This window comes from Castor canadensis, chromosome 19 (genome assembly GCF_047511655.1).
Source record: "Castor canadensis chromosome 19, mCasCan1.hap1v2, whole genome shotgun sequence".
NCBI lineage: Eukaryota > Metazoa > Chordata > Mammalia > Rodentia > Castoridae > Castor > Castor canadensis.
In genome coordinates, this window is record NC_133404.1 from 28,306,237 (window position 1) to 28,321,595 (window position 15,359).

Below are 15,359 nucleotides of genomic sequence, written 5' to 3' on the forward strand. Positions count from 1 at the left end.
AGAACAGGTTCTGCCTGGAAGCGAGGGGGGTGGAAGGGAGAGGGAGGGGGTGGAGGCAGGGGGGAGAAATGGCCCAAACAATGTATGCACATATGAATAAATGAATAAAAAAAATTTTAAAGTGCCAACTCCAAAATTACTAGGCAGAAAAGAAGGCAAGATGGCAGATTTGAAGCATCCACCCTTTTGACTCCATGAATGAGAAAAGTCAGATGATCTAAAAGAGACTATATTATGAAGAAATGAAGAAAGAGCTTCGGGGTCCATGAAAGAGGTGATAGGACAGCAGAAAAGCGGGGAGAATCTTATGCATCAGAAAGAAACAGCATTAACCCAAGCTCAGTTTCCCAGGTGAGGGAGGGGAACCAAAGGAACAAGCACGGGGTAAGACTAAGAACCCTGGGGACAAACCCACATTACCAGTTCCTAAATAATTCCATACCTCCACAATCCTTAAATCTGCACAGGGGCTTGGTGTATTAACAGAGCAAGCTGGTGGGGATTTACACTCTTCACAGGCTCTGAACTACATGAGTGTACTCTGTCACCCATGGAAATGTCCTTATGAACCCACTACTGTATGCATTGCAAATACGTTAATATAAAAAATGTTGGAAGTTAGATATTTTATAATACTTGTCTTACGGAGATATTGCTTCACCAAAATTATATGTGTTTTACAAATTTCAAGTTGAAACTGCTATATATATTAAAGAATGTCAAGGCTTTAGCCATCTGGCCATCTATTGCTAAAGTGACCTAAACTCTCCACCCAATCCAAGGTACTTTCTCAATCTACCTCCATGCAGGAAATGTTCATCTTTGTAAACAGGCTGATAGCAAGTCCATCATTTTTCTTAAGGAGATATTTAACCACATCCTCAGCTCTACTGACAGCTAAGTCACACGACTCTGAAGTTACTAGGCAATGTCAAGGAAGACACCATCAAATGTGTACAGAAAGCTCACATAGGAGAAATGGTAACAGTGCAGGATTACTGAATGGCTGTATTGACCATCTATTCATCTAGACTAATAAAGACAGAAATGGATCCAATTAATCGCCATGGTGATGCCTAGAGAGACTCTGCTTCCCAAATATCCACAGCTTCCCTAGGAGGAGAGCCTTTCTTGTAAGGGTTTTGGTTGAGGTTTTCCTTTGGTTGTTACAGTTGATGAAAAAACATTAGAGGCTGAAGGAGAAGAAAACGAAGCATCACCATGTTGGCTTTCCACCCAACACCAGTGCTTCCTTGGATAAGTTACTGAAGCTCAGTAGGCTTGCTTCCTCATATGAAAATTGTTCATACACTCAGCACTGGAGAGGCTGAGGCAGGAAGATCTTGAGTTCAAAGCCAGCCTTGACTACATAGAAAGACCCTGTTTAAAAAAAAGAAAGAAAGAGAAGAAAAATATAAAATTGATAATAACAATAGCAGCACTATAAACCATGGTTTGTAAGATTAGGTAAATATTGTGTATAAAATAGTACCATTGTAGCAGCTACAAACAGACACAGGGATGTGTTCTCTTTGCCCTGCTAGGTGATATATTTTTTTTAAAACAACTTCTGTCAACTTTCCCAAATCAGGAAATTTCATATAAAGCCAAGATTTCTGGCTTCTTTTAAAAATGTTAATGGCTCTGATAATCCTGGGCCAAGAGCCGAGGAGCCTCCCTGCCCATGAGACAGCCTGAGTTCTCCAGGACACCTCAGTCTCCAGCCATCCAGATGTCTCTATGCTTCTGAATTGAAATCATAAGGAACTCTAACGCTACAGAATGATAAGTAATTATTATTGCTAGAGAGAATGTAGGGAGACTTCCTAACACCTGAGAGGCGGCGCCTTACTCAGAGCAAAGCAAAGGGTGGCCTCCATAATGCGAGAAAGCACACGTGCCTCACCAGCTGAATCAGATTCTAGATTGCCCCACAGTCTTTGACACTGGAGTAAGCTTGGCTTTTCAGCCACTCTGATTTCAACTGATTCGTCAAGAAAGATGCTTTGAATTCTGATGGGGTGGCTCAAGTGGTAATAGCACCTGCCTAGTAAGCATGAGACCCTGGGATAAAAAAACAATTGATGCCTGAGGTGGTGCTACCCACCTTTAGTTCCAGCACTCAAGAGGCTAAGGCAGGAGGATTGCAAGTTCAAAATCAGCGTGGCCTGCCTAACAACATACATATATATTTTTTGATCTGGCAATTAATCCTATGTTCCTTTGATTCTTGTTATATAATGTCATGTTATACAATCTATAACTCAATTATCCTGCTAATAGGCAGTCTCCACTTTGCAGGTAGTATGGAACTGTAATAATGGCTATGCAATCCAATACCACACAAGGAAATCTTAGTAATCAATGAGGAAAACAGAATTTCTCGATGACATTAAAAATACTTGTTAGAACATCAAAGTCTCTCTTATCAGCAGTTATAAATATATAGGAAAATTGGACTGGAGGTGTGGCTTAGTGGTAAAGTGCTTGCATAGCATTTGTGAGACCCTGGATTGAATCCTCAAAAAATATATTTACATATATATGTGTATATGAAAATGAAAGAAATAGTAAAGTGAATATTTGTTTTTAATTTAAAATATTAAAAACATTGAGAATTGAAGTACTGTGTTTCTTTGTAAAAAAAAAATAATAATAATAGCAAAAACTTATCAAGAGGAGTTTGAGCAGAACTTGTTTTCTTATTGGTAGACCTGATATAGGACAGGTGAGTTTTCTGTGCCTTGGTGAACTGGCATGCTCCTTTGTAAGTTCAGGTCACTTAAACACTCTCCCCTTTGTGCTTTTGGTGTCACAGAATACGTCTGAGAGCTCCATGAATGTGAAGTGTCTTTCTGTTGTGTTTTTGGTTTGCAGGCGTAAAACATTTCCATTCATTTTGCCAGCGCCTCCTTCGGCTTCTCGTCTGTAAGTTTTCCTTCAGTGAGTTCTTCTGTCTGCACATCTAGCATTTTTCCAAAGGTGGTGGAGTCATTGAAAGGTTGGGGGACCCCATAGAGCCTAAGTCATCACAGCTATTTCTTTTTTTATTTTTATTTTTGGGCTGGGCTGGGGTTTTGACTTAGGGCCTGTGCTTGCCAGGCAGGCACTCTACCACTTGGGCCACATCCCCAGCAGGGATCACCCCAATTTTTTTTTTTTGGCAGCATTGGATTTTGAACTCATGACCTCATGCTTGCTAGGCAAGCACTCTTACTGCATGAGCCACTCCACCAGCCCCCAGCTATTTCTTGTAATCTTGTCATTTCCACTTCACTAACCTCTTGGAGTGGCTTGGCCTAACAAACATAGGTTCAACAGGGCAGTTAACCCAGTGACGGAACTGATCACAACCCCAAAACTGAAATTAAGGGCAAGTACAGGACAGACAAAAGCAGCACCGCTCTGGAACAATCAGCCCAACAGATCACAAGGCCAACTCCCCTCCTCATGCACTACATGGGATGCATGTTCTGGAAACCATGCCAGCACAGGATAAGCCCCACCCCATAGACTGACCCTAGGAGTCCCCTTCCCCTGGGTAGCACAAGACCACATAAAAGCCAATGTCTGTCTTCCAGAAATATGGGGACTTTGAGTTTTGAGACTGTTCAAGTTCCCTATTTGTGCAGCTCAATAAAGCTCCTTTCTGTTTGGCTCAAACTCCTGTCTCAGAGTTACTACTGATATTCCTTCCAGAACAAGGACCCTAAAGCCAATGAGCTAACATCAACGTTCGTGTGGTCAGCTATTTCCTCTATGCTCCATTTGCTATAATTCAAATTTCACCTCCACCTTTATCACTTTTTGTTTCTCTGATGTACTTTCATCTTTGTGGGCTAATTTCTCCTTCTGCTTATCCATTTTCACAAAATGTCACCTGTGTTTGTCACTCAGAAACCAGGAGACAGTGCAGTTGCACAGTTCACTGGTGGTGCATGAACTGAATGGTAGATGTGCAGTAACCAATCTCTGCAGACTTTGAAAGAAATGCCCTGATTGGTCAGTGAGTGTGATGTGTGTCTGTTATCTACGTGGGGATTCATGGACTGGAAAGCTTCCAGGAGTTTGTGCTCTGCAGTGAAATCTGAACTGAGTTAATGGGAGACTGACATTATTAAACTAAACCGTGGTTTAGTTTAATAATTTCATGCTAACCAGAGCCATGAAAAGTAAAGATTGCCAGTATTTGTATTGTGTCTTCACAAGTCCAATGGGAGCCTGAGAGAGCAGGACCCCTGACTCCAGATATAACCTGCACACACACCCTACTCTCACCCCCAAGCTCTTAAACACAGTACCTTCCTTGCAAACAGAAATTACTTTGGGGCTGAGGATGTAGCTCAGTGGTAGGGAGCTTGCCTAGCAGGCCCAAGGCCCTGGGTTTGATCCCCAACAATGCAAAAATAAATGAATAAATATAAAATAAAATACTCCACAAATATCATATTAGTTGAATCTTATTTTCTTTCACCAGGGAGAGGACAGTGTAGATATAACATAGTATTAGAAGACAGGAGACCTCAATTCTTGGTCTGGTTCTAACTCCATCTTTAAAAAAAAAAAAGTGTTTTAGGACTGACCAAGTGACTCAAATGGTAGAGTACCTGTCTAGTAAGTGTGAGGCCCCGAGTTCAAACCCCATAACACCAAAAAAAAAGTGTTTGGTGAGTACAATTTTTATTATTACCCAACAATCATGTGCCTTAGTCACATTCAAGATGGAAAAAAATAAAGTTCTTTGTTTCTTAGTTTATTCTCCTGTTCAAACTTTGAAAGATAGATCCAAACTGTTAACACGACTCACCCTGGCAGAATCCTTTCTCCTGTGTGCACTCATCTCTGTGAGGGTGAACCATGCAAAAAGACACCATTTGGCTCCTTTCTGTTCTCTGTTGATCTGTGTCACTCGGCTAAGTCTCTCAATGCCTGTCCCTTTAACTTGTGTCCTGTGTTGCTCCCTTCCCTCCAGTGCCCAAGGAAAAGAGATGTGCTCAAAATGCCTTAGCATGCATGAGGCCCAGACCTTGAGACTTTGACGAATCTCCAACTTGGTGCCAAAATAACACCAAAGCATATCAATCCCTCCAAACGTAATAATTATAATTAGAAATTTCAAGAGACTCTTTCAGATCTTTAGCTAGTCTATAAATATTAGAATAAAGTCTTTTATATTTTTATAAAACTATAAAGTCTACCAATAAAATAAGCCTTATACAATATCGCTCTCAAGTAATATTCATTATGATCTCACCTCACTGCCAAAACAAAGATATTAAAAATGATGCTTTTCTTATTTCTACAATAAAGCGTGTGGCAGGTTCACTCATTGTATGAATGGTTGATCTACAGAAAAGTTCTGTATTCTAACTATGGATTCTTAGTCTTCTTTTTTTCTTCACTTTCATCACTATTGTTTTAGAGGCATTCTTTTGGAGGCTATTTTTCTCTAAGGAAAGTCTGTACTGCTTCTTACAGTGTTACTGGGGTTACTTAGTGAGCCCCAAGCATTAAGCCATTTTGATATGTGGCATTGGCTGTCTGCTGCATTCACTCCAAGGTGAGTGATCTGATCTACATACAAGCCAAAGAGTAAATGCAATTCAATTTTACACCTCATAAAGTTGGCCAAATACCATTTGGAGGAGCACAGGAAGAAGACTCCAGCCAGAGAGCACAGTATGTGCAGAGACCCTGGGACAAGAGAAAGCATGGTCTTTTCCAGCTACAAAAGGCCAATGTGTAGGAAATCAGGGGTTGCTGAATGGTGCAGAGGATGTCACAGGAAGAAAGAGGATGTCATAATCCAGCACTGAACTCTCTCTGGCTGCAGTGTGTCAAATGAATGGGAAAGGAGTCATGGGGGATGGGGGCGGGGAGCTATGGAAGGAGAGATGATATGACTTGGTCCCAAGCAGAAGCAATAAAGATAGGACAGGTGAATTTATTCCAGAGAGATCAACGTGTCCAATCCACGGTCTTCAAGCATGGACCCAGAACAGCACTCATAGCATCAGTTGGGAACTTGTTAGAAGACAAATCCTCAGGCCCACCCCAACCCTGCTGAGTCAGACACTGAGGTTTCTGAGTAATGTCCTCTGGGACATTCTGACACTTGTTCAAGTGTGAGCTGCCCTAGACCAGGTGACAGAACAAAGAAAAGAAGCTACAAGGCCACTCCTGAGCTGCTCAGGAGCTGGGTGTTAGCTATTGCTCTTCCCAGGTAGGAGAAAACCTTGGGAAGCCAGGAGCCAGGAGCAAGAAACAGCAAAAGCTCTCTGAAGAAAGATGGGAAACTGCAACTTGATTTTGAAGGGAACATTTGCCAACATAAAAATTAAGTCTTTCTGTATAGCAAGATTTCTCACCAAAAATTCAGATATGCAACAGAGAGATGATGCTTGTAACGTTTATAACTGAAAAAAAAGAGGTCACTATCCCTAACTAGCAAAGAAGTCAATGACAAAACTCGATAGAAAACTGGAGAAATGGTGTGAGTATTTCACCAAAAGAATAAATACAGATCACCAAAAGCTGGTGATATTACTAACCAAGGAATTACAAACCACAAAAATTCAATGGAATTTTTGCCAATCAATGGACACAAAAAGTATTTTGAACACCAGTAACATCCAGTATGATAGAGGGTCAGGAAATGGGCAGTGGATAATGTTGGTAATGCCATTTGGCAATGGCAACTTGGTAGTGGCTTTTATATTTTTAAAAAATGTTCATCTTTTGTGACCTGGAAAAAATAAATAAGAGAATTTCTAATGAGATACAGACCACAAAAATTTTTGAAAGAAATTAACTATGGGACAGTTCAGTTTCTCTGTGCTCTACCAAGTAATCTTCAGTTTACTTTCAATGTAACGACGTTATAAATCCCTGAAGGCATGCTACATTTCGCCCAAGGAATTGTAATATCTAGCAATAACAGAAAACATTAAAAGGAGTAAACTGCCAAGACTATTTCAAGTCTTTTATTTTTAGATTCAATCCAAGTATTTTTGTTTCTCTTGGCAAAGTGTCTCAACTGAGAGCTATTTCCCCAGGGGAAGAAAAGGGAGAGCATTTATTCCCTATTAAATCCCACCCGTTCTAAAGCAGAAAGGAGAAGTGAGTGCCTGGGGCTCAGTGGGGGGTGGGGGTTTTATGGAGATGAAATGACTTGGCCCTGGGGGGAGAAAACCAAGCCATTACTAGCCCCAGGACAAAGAGCAGCACAAAAGTCAGTGATCTGGTCGCTCAAAATGACATGACATGTACAGGGTGACACATTGCTATAGCTTGGATGTTGAATGCCCTCCTCCAAAGGCCCATGTGTTGAAGGCTTAGTTCCCAGCCTATGTTGCTGTTGGAAGACGGCAGAACTTTTAAAAGGTGGGGCCTCATGGAAGGAAGTGAGGTCACTGGAGGCGTGCCCTTGAAGGAGATAGTAGGACTCCCCTCACACACTTCTATTCCTGGTCATGAGGTTTTTTTGCTCTGGAATGTTCTCTCACCATGATGTGCTGCCTCGCCACAGGCCCAAAGCAACAGGAACCTCTGAAATCTGAGCCAAAATACATCTTTCCTCTTCAGAAGTTGGTGTGTCAGGGATTTGCTATAGAGACAGAAGCTGGCTAACACACACATTCAGTGATGTATGTCTGATACATGATAACCTAAAAAGAAACTCTCAGTTGTAGCCAGGCACCATGTCTCATGTCTATAATCCTAGCTGCTTGGGAGGCTAAAATTGGGAGGATCAATTTCAATTTTGGTGTTACTGGAGGCCAGTACTCCAGTAACACCAAAACCAGACAAACAGACAAAACAAAAACCAAAACAAAAAACTCTCAGCTGAGAAATGCACAGACAGATAATGTCTAAATTGAGTAAATTCCTGGCAGTTTATATAAAGCTCGGATGTCACTAAAGCAGTGCTGCTTCTTGGCCCACCCACCTGCCAGCCTGTGTAGCCTCAGTGAACAAATTCTAACCCAAAATGCGAGTGTTAAACATAAAATTACAGGAAAGAGTTGCTCCAAATACTTGAGAATACTACTTTAAAAAAAAACATAATTAATTTTGGAATAATAGCCAGTGACACCTTGAAAGTTAAAAAGGCATATAGTGAAAATAAGCGGACTTCCACCCCTCTGTCCTGACTCCAACTTCTATGTTCTAAGCATACAGAAAGATGGCTGCTGTGTGCATCTGTCATATTAGTCATATCTTCTGTACTTGTCTTATTTCACTTAACTGTATATTTTGAAGTTGATCCATATCACGATATCTAGATCTGAGTCATTTTTTAAAAATCATTTTATTTTAAATAAAATATAGATACAGAAAACAACACAAATCAAAAATACAGCTTAGTGAGTTAATAAATTGTTTGTTCATATATTGTCGTCATTCTCCTGTCACTTTTTTTTTAACTTGTTTTTTCTGAGACAGGATCTCACTGTGTAGCAGAGGCTGGCCTCAAGCTCTTGATCCCCCTGCCTCAGAGTTTTGGGTGCTGGGATTATAGGCGTGACCCACCATACCCAGCTTCTCCTGTCACTTTTTAAAAACATATCAATTGTACATATGAATGGAATTCATTGTGATATTTCCACGTGCCATAGTGAGCACCTTCCACACCCTTCCCAGTGCCTAATACTTGTTATTCTTTCTTCAGGTTAATAGGATTTTTTAGATAGGAAACTTGTCTTTCTCTGTCTGGCTTATTTCATTTAACATGATGTCCTTCTGTCTGTCCAAATGACAGCATTTCATTTTGCTTTATGCACGAGTAACTCTCCATTGTGCACGTATACCACATTTTCTATGTCCTTTCATCTGTGAGCCTGTAAGCTGATTCTGTATCTTGGTTATTGTGAATAGTGCTGCAATAAATCCTGGCATGCACCTACTTCTGACTTTCCTTCCTCTGGTTTCCTTTGGCTGAGTGCCTGGAGTGGGATCACTGGATCACATGGTAGTTCTATTTTTAGTTTTTAAGGAACCTCCATACTGTTTTCCATAGTGTCTCCTGCCATTTTTTTAAAATTATTATTGTTGTATTGGGGATACATTGTGACATTTGCAAATGTTCTTACAATATATCATAGTTGAATTCACCTCGCCATCATCTCCTTTATCTCTTTCTTCCCCCATTCCTGGAATAGTTTATACAGGTGTTATTTTTCCATTTTCATACACAAGTACATAGAATTTCCACCATATTTGTCTCCTGCATTTTTGATGGTTGTATTATGCTTACGTTGTCAGAGCTCATGGTCATTTCCTTCTCTCTCCCTTCCTTTACTCTTAGTTCTGCAGGCTGGTAGATATTTAGTGCTCACTACTCATGCTGAAACCTGCCTGGCCATGTGGTTTGGTCTGAAGCTTGTTCAGAAGTTTACTCAGGAAGAACTCGCAGAAACTTTTCATGAGTTCTCACATGTTGGTAGCAGCTTGCTGTGTCCTGTATACTTGAGGGTCAGTTTTTTCTGGATATAAAATTCTTGGTTTATACTTTCTTTCCTTGAATATTTTAAACATGTTAAGAATTCTCCTTTGGCATAAAGTATTTCTGCCAAAAAAAAAAAAAAACTGATCATAGCCTTTTTCATTTCTGTACAAGTGACATGAGAACCCTGTCTTTTTCTAGAGCCAAAAGATGTTTCTAGTGATCTGAAGGATTTTTCTTTAATAATTTTACTATGCTATGTCTTTTGTGAGTGTGTGTACCTGTGTCGTGTCACAAGATTATTTATTAATATTTATTTTATTAGCATTTTATAGTCATATCAGGGGTACATTGTGACATTTACAAAAGTGCTTGCAGCATACCTTAGTTAGACTCACCTCGTCCATCACTCTCCTTTACTCTCCTTCTCCCCCTTTCTTAGGACAGTTTCAACAGGTCTCGTTGTTCCATTTTCATACATGACTACATAGTACTTCTACCATATTCGCCCTCTTCACCTTTTCCTTGTGCCCTCCCACTGGTTCCAACCCCTGGACAGGTCTGGATAGGACTTGCTTTACCTTCCAGCCCTTCATTTAAAAAAAGATATTGTGCTTATGATGGTTATACAGGGAGTTTCATTGTGATGTTTCATCACATATATAATGTGTATATATTACACCTCAAATTGGTTAAACCCCTCTATTTTTCTCCTTTGTACCCTAGCCCTCTTCTTCTGGTGATTTCAGCAGGTTTGAATGCTCCATACTCACACTTGTATGGAAAGTACATCAGCCATATTCACCTTAGGCTATGTCTCAACAGTGTCACTCTGGATCAACATTTTCAAATATGCATTGTGCTCTTGCAGTGTCTAATCTCACATCTTCTTTGATCTGGGGGAACTTTTTCTTAGTGTGTCCCTTTCCTTTGATTTCCCTCTTGAGCAACTCCTATCATCCGTTACGTGCAATACTTTTGATGTGCATTGCTTTCTCTGAAATCTTTTATCCTTCTTCATTTTAAAAAAAGTTTTCCTTTCTTTTTCACCTTCTATTTCTCGTGAGACATTATTCTTTGTGCTGTTTGTTTTTTGCTAACCTTTTAAGACTTCCTGTCTGCATAATTTTTTCTTTTAGTTGTATTTTTTCTGAGGTGTTCACCTCCTTCCCTGGTACTCCAGTTTGAGTACTTGCCTCCAGCCCTTTTTGCTCTGGTTACTCTGCACTCTGGAGACAGGGTCTCGCTTTTTGCCCAGGGCAGCCTGGACTGTGATCCTCCTCTTTTACACTTTTTACTCCTCTTTACACTTCCCATTGTTGCTGGGGTGACAGGTATGTACCATCATGCCCACTGATTTTTGGTTGAGATGGGGGTCTTGCTGGGGCTGGCCTGGAACCACAATCCTCCTGATCTCAGTTTCCCAAGTAGCTAGGATTACAGGTATAAACCACCAGCACCCAGCCCTTTCCAGGTTTTTGTTTTTGTGTTTGTTTTTGTTTTATTGGCAGCACTGGGATTTGAATTAGGGGCCTCCTGCTTACTAAGCAGGCGCTCTTACCGCTTGAGCCACTCCACCAGCCCTTCCAAGTTCTCTAATTCTTACTTATGTTGTTCTTTCATGTCTATCGTTTACATAATGTCTTTTTTCTGAAACAGAGCAAATCCAAAGCTTATTGTTTTGTGACCACATCTCTCTGGTGTGACTTTTTGCTTGCAATGGCCCCCTGCTCTTTATTCTGTTTGTTTTTATAACTTGGTACAGGATTGACTGTGACGCTGCTATGGTGCTTATTTTTTTCATTGTGAAATCAAGTTGGCCTGAGCTTTTAGAATGAGGCAAGATTCAGAAAGCTTTCAAAATTTCACAGGGGTCAGACACAGTGGCCTAGGAGTAAGGCAGGTCTTATTAAAGTTTCAGTGTGGCAACATGTAACCTTCTGATACTTCCTGGCTGATCCCATCCCCACCCCCCATCCATAGAAACTTCACTGTACCTCTCTCTCTCATTCTTGTCCTGTTCAATTGATTCCTCTCCAGAAGTCATTGCTCCTGTCTCCCTGCTCTTTCTTACCTGAGTCCACACATTGATCCAGGCCGGAGAGTCCTCCTGCCTCCCCAGGCTCCTTTCAATCTTCAGGGAACGCTTAGTCTGTGTTGAGGTTTTTCTGGTCTCAGGTCTATTGAGCTCCACCTTCATTTCCTAACTTCTTTTAGCCCCTCATCCCTGGATCCCACGCAGGTCTTGATGCTCTTAGTGTTTATATGAAGTTAGTGGGGATAATTTGTCATCTAGTCTTGTTGAAAATATTGTCCTTGACTTAAGGATTTTACTCTCTAGTTTTTCTCTATCAGTATGATGATTTGGAGAAATTGAAAATGTGTGTATTGGGGATAAGTATGCCACATTCTCTATTATAGGGGAATCGTGTTTGTTTATTAAACCAATCCCTCCTGATGGACATGTAAGTTGTTTCTGAATTTTGCTGTCACAACCATTGCACCCTTTACAGACACACACAAGTGCAGTTATATATCTGAAGGACAAATTTCTAGAGGTGAAATAGTCAAGTCAAAGGATCCAAAATATCTGTGGATTAGAATAATAAAATGTATTCACCACAATAAGGAATGAAATTTGTTCTAGTACACAGCCCAGATAGACTCATATTGGGAGCAATGCGCTTAAAATAGGCTGCTAAGCACAATTTGGGGTTATTTGAGTAGAAGAAAGAGAGGAGAGAAAAGACATAGGTTCATTCTTCAGGTAGCAATCATGTATTGACCTGGTGTGCACCAGATTTTGCTGGGGGCTGAGGAGATCGCAGGTAGTATTGTTTGAGTGCCAACAGTGAAGAGAGTTAAATAATTGCACAATTGGGCAATGTGGCATAAAATACACTATCTGGCTTTTACCTGCACTTAGAAAACCACAGGGCAAACCCCAGTGAAGAGCAGGGGCAGAGAAAAACTACCCAGGATGGGTACTTAGACATTAGATTCTTGGTACCATGATGTCTCTGACTCAATTCACAACTCCCTCTTTAAAAGGACTTCTGAAGGTGGGTGAGCCTACTTAGGTGGGTGTGCCTGTAATGCTTAGGTTCCAATCAGCACTGATGTAAATATGGTAACTTAAATCCACCACCCAGGGCTAGAAATACAAAATAGTAAAAAAATAATAATAATGTACATTTACTTCAGCTTCATCTAAGTGCATTCTCTCCTAGAAAATCACCTTCTACAATGATGTCCCTAATGCCACCAACAGTATCATTGCTCTGCAAGTCCAGGATCAACAAATGCAGAGCGAGCTCCTCCTCTCCCCATGGCAGAGGTCTGGACACTTTGGCCAGGACACTGTCCCAGAATGACCTCACAACGTTTTTCAACATGGTGCTCTGGGAAAGTATTCCTGGAAAGGGAAAAGTATCTGAGTTGAATTTACTTGCCATCCCCTAAGTGGTGACTCTACCTGAAATCTTGGACTAGACTCTTTCTTATTCCTCCACAGTAATGAATCCCTAGGCCCCAGGCTTGATCAGCTCCTTTATCACTGCTCTACTTTCTCTGCTTTTTCTGATGATCCTATTACCAGATAAACCTGTCACCCTTTGAAGCCATGACTCACGTGGGCTGTTGTCAGACTGATGTCTTGTTCAAAGAACTGCCGTCCAGTGTCCACTTGGACTACAGCTTCAAAATTGCTCAGACTTTTAATTTGTTTCTTCAGCATCATGAAAGGGATGGACATTGCTCAAAAACCCTACTTGTTTGTCACTTACTCCTCTCACTTTTTGGGACTTCTCCAGTACTTCCCTTCCAAACTCCCTGAGAAGCCAGCCTTGGCCCCTAAGATTCTTTCTGCTCTGTACCTCACCCTTCTTTGACTTTGTATCACAAAAGCCCAGAGAGTCAGCCTGGCCCACTGCCCTTGGAGAGCAGGGAAAGGATAAGACTGGTAGGGAAATCCTTTTCATCAGGCAGAAGGAGCTCTCTTAAAACTCATTGTCTTAGTTAATTTTTTTTTTTTGAAATAACAAAATACTTGAAGTGAGGTGCTTTAAGAAGAAGACATCTACTTAGTTCACAGTTTTGGACATTTGAGGACTTAGTGCCTGTTACTGGCGTAACTCGAGTCAGGACCTTGTGGCAGAGGGTATCATGGTGGGAATGAAGACAAGAGAGAAATCACCTACAAGAGAGTGGGTGTGCCATTCTTGCCCTTCCTAGAATAATGGAGGACCAGCATTAAACCTGTCCAAGACCAATACCTCAATGGCCTAATCACCTTCTACTAGGCCTCACCTCTTAAGATTTCCACGGCCTCCCAACATCGCCACGCCGGGGGCCAAGCTTCCAACATATGATTCCTTGGGGGACACACTCAGACTACATCCAAACCACATGTTCATAAACATCTTTTCAATCTTTTTTTAAAAAATCACTTTGCCAATGTCACTTTTCCTGCTCCTTGGCATACATTTTCCCACTATTCCTAGTGTCTAATGGGTTAAGAGGCAAAACTCTCCGGGTGTGCCCTCAGTCCATGCCCCAACCTCATGATATGCTTCCCGGTTTTCCCAGTCTGCCCTCCCCAGCCATGTTGCTATCCCTGAGCACCTGGCCGTGTCTCAACTTGATGTCTCCTGTCCACTTCCTGCTTTTTCTCCTACGGTGTGTTGATCAGTTTGTGTTGCTGTGACAAAATACCTGAGACAAATCAACTTTAAACAAGGAACATCTTTTTTTTTTTTTAATTAGTTTATATGCTTTTGAAAAAAATTTTATTATTCACATGTGCATACAAGGCTTGGGTCATTTCTCCCCCCTGCCCCCACCCCTTCCCTTACCACCCACTCCGCCCCCTCCCTCTTCCCCCCACCCCCTCAATACCCAGCAGAAACTATTTTGCCCTTATTTCTAATTTTGTTGTAGAGAGAGTATAAGCAATAATAGGAAGGAACAAGGGTTTTTGCTGGTTGAGATAAGGATAGCTATACAGGGCATTGACTCACATTGATTTCCTGTGAGTGGGTGTTACCTTCTACGTTAATTCTTTTTGATCTAACCTTTTCTCTAGTACCTGTTCCCCTTTTCCTATTGGCCTCAGTTGCTTTAAGGTATCTGCTTTAGCTTCTCTGCGTTAAGGGCAACAAATGCTAGCTAATTTTTTAGGTGTCTTGCCTATCCTCACCCCTCCCTTGTGTGCTCTCGATTTTATCATGTGCTCAAAGTCCAATCCCCTTGTTGTGTTTACCCTTGATCTAATGTCCACATATGAGGGAGAACATAGGATTTTTGGTCTTTTGGGCCAGGCTAACCTCACTCAGAATGATGTTCTCCAATTCCATCCATTTACCAGCGAATGATAACATTTCGTTCTTCTTCATGGCTGCATAAAATTCCATTGTGTATAGATACCACATTTTCTTAATCCATTCCTCAATGCTGGGGCATCTTGGCTGTTTCCATAACTTCGCTATTGTGAATAGTGCCGCAATAAACGTGGGTGTGCAGGTGACTCTGGAGTAACCTGTGTCACAGTCTTTTGGGTATATCCCCAAGAGTGGTATTGCTAGATCAAGTGGTAGATCAATGTTTAGCTTTTTAAGTAGCCTCCAAATTTTTTTCCAGAGTGGTTGTACTAGTTTACATTCCCACCAACAGTGTTAGAGGGTTCCTTTTTCCCCCGCATCCTCACCACCTGTTGTTGGTGGTGTTGCTAACGATGGCTATTCTAACAGGGGTGAGTTGGAATCTTAGTGTGGTTTTAATTTGCATTTCCTTTATTGCTAGAGATGGTGAGCATTTTTTCATGTGTTTTTTGGCTATTTGAATTTCTTCTTTTGAGAAATTCTGTTTAGTTCACTTGCCCATTTCTTTATTGGTTCATTAGTTTTGGGAGAATTTA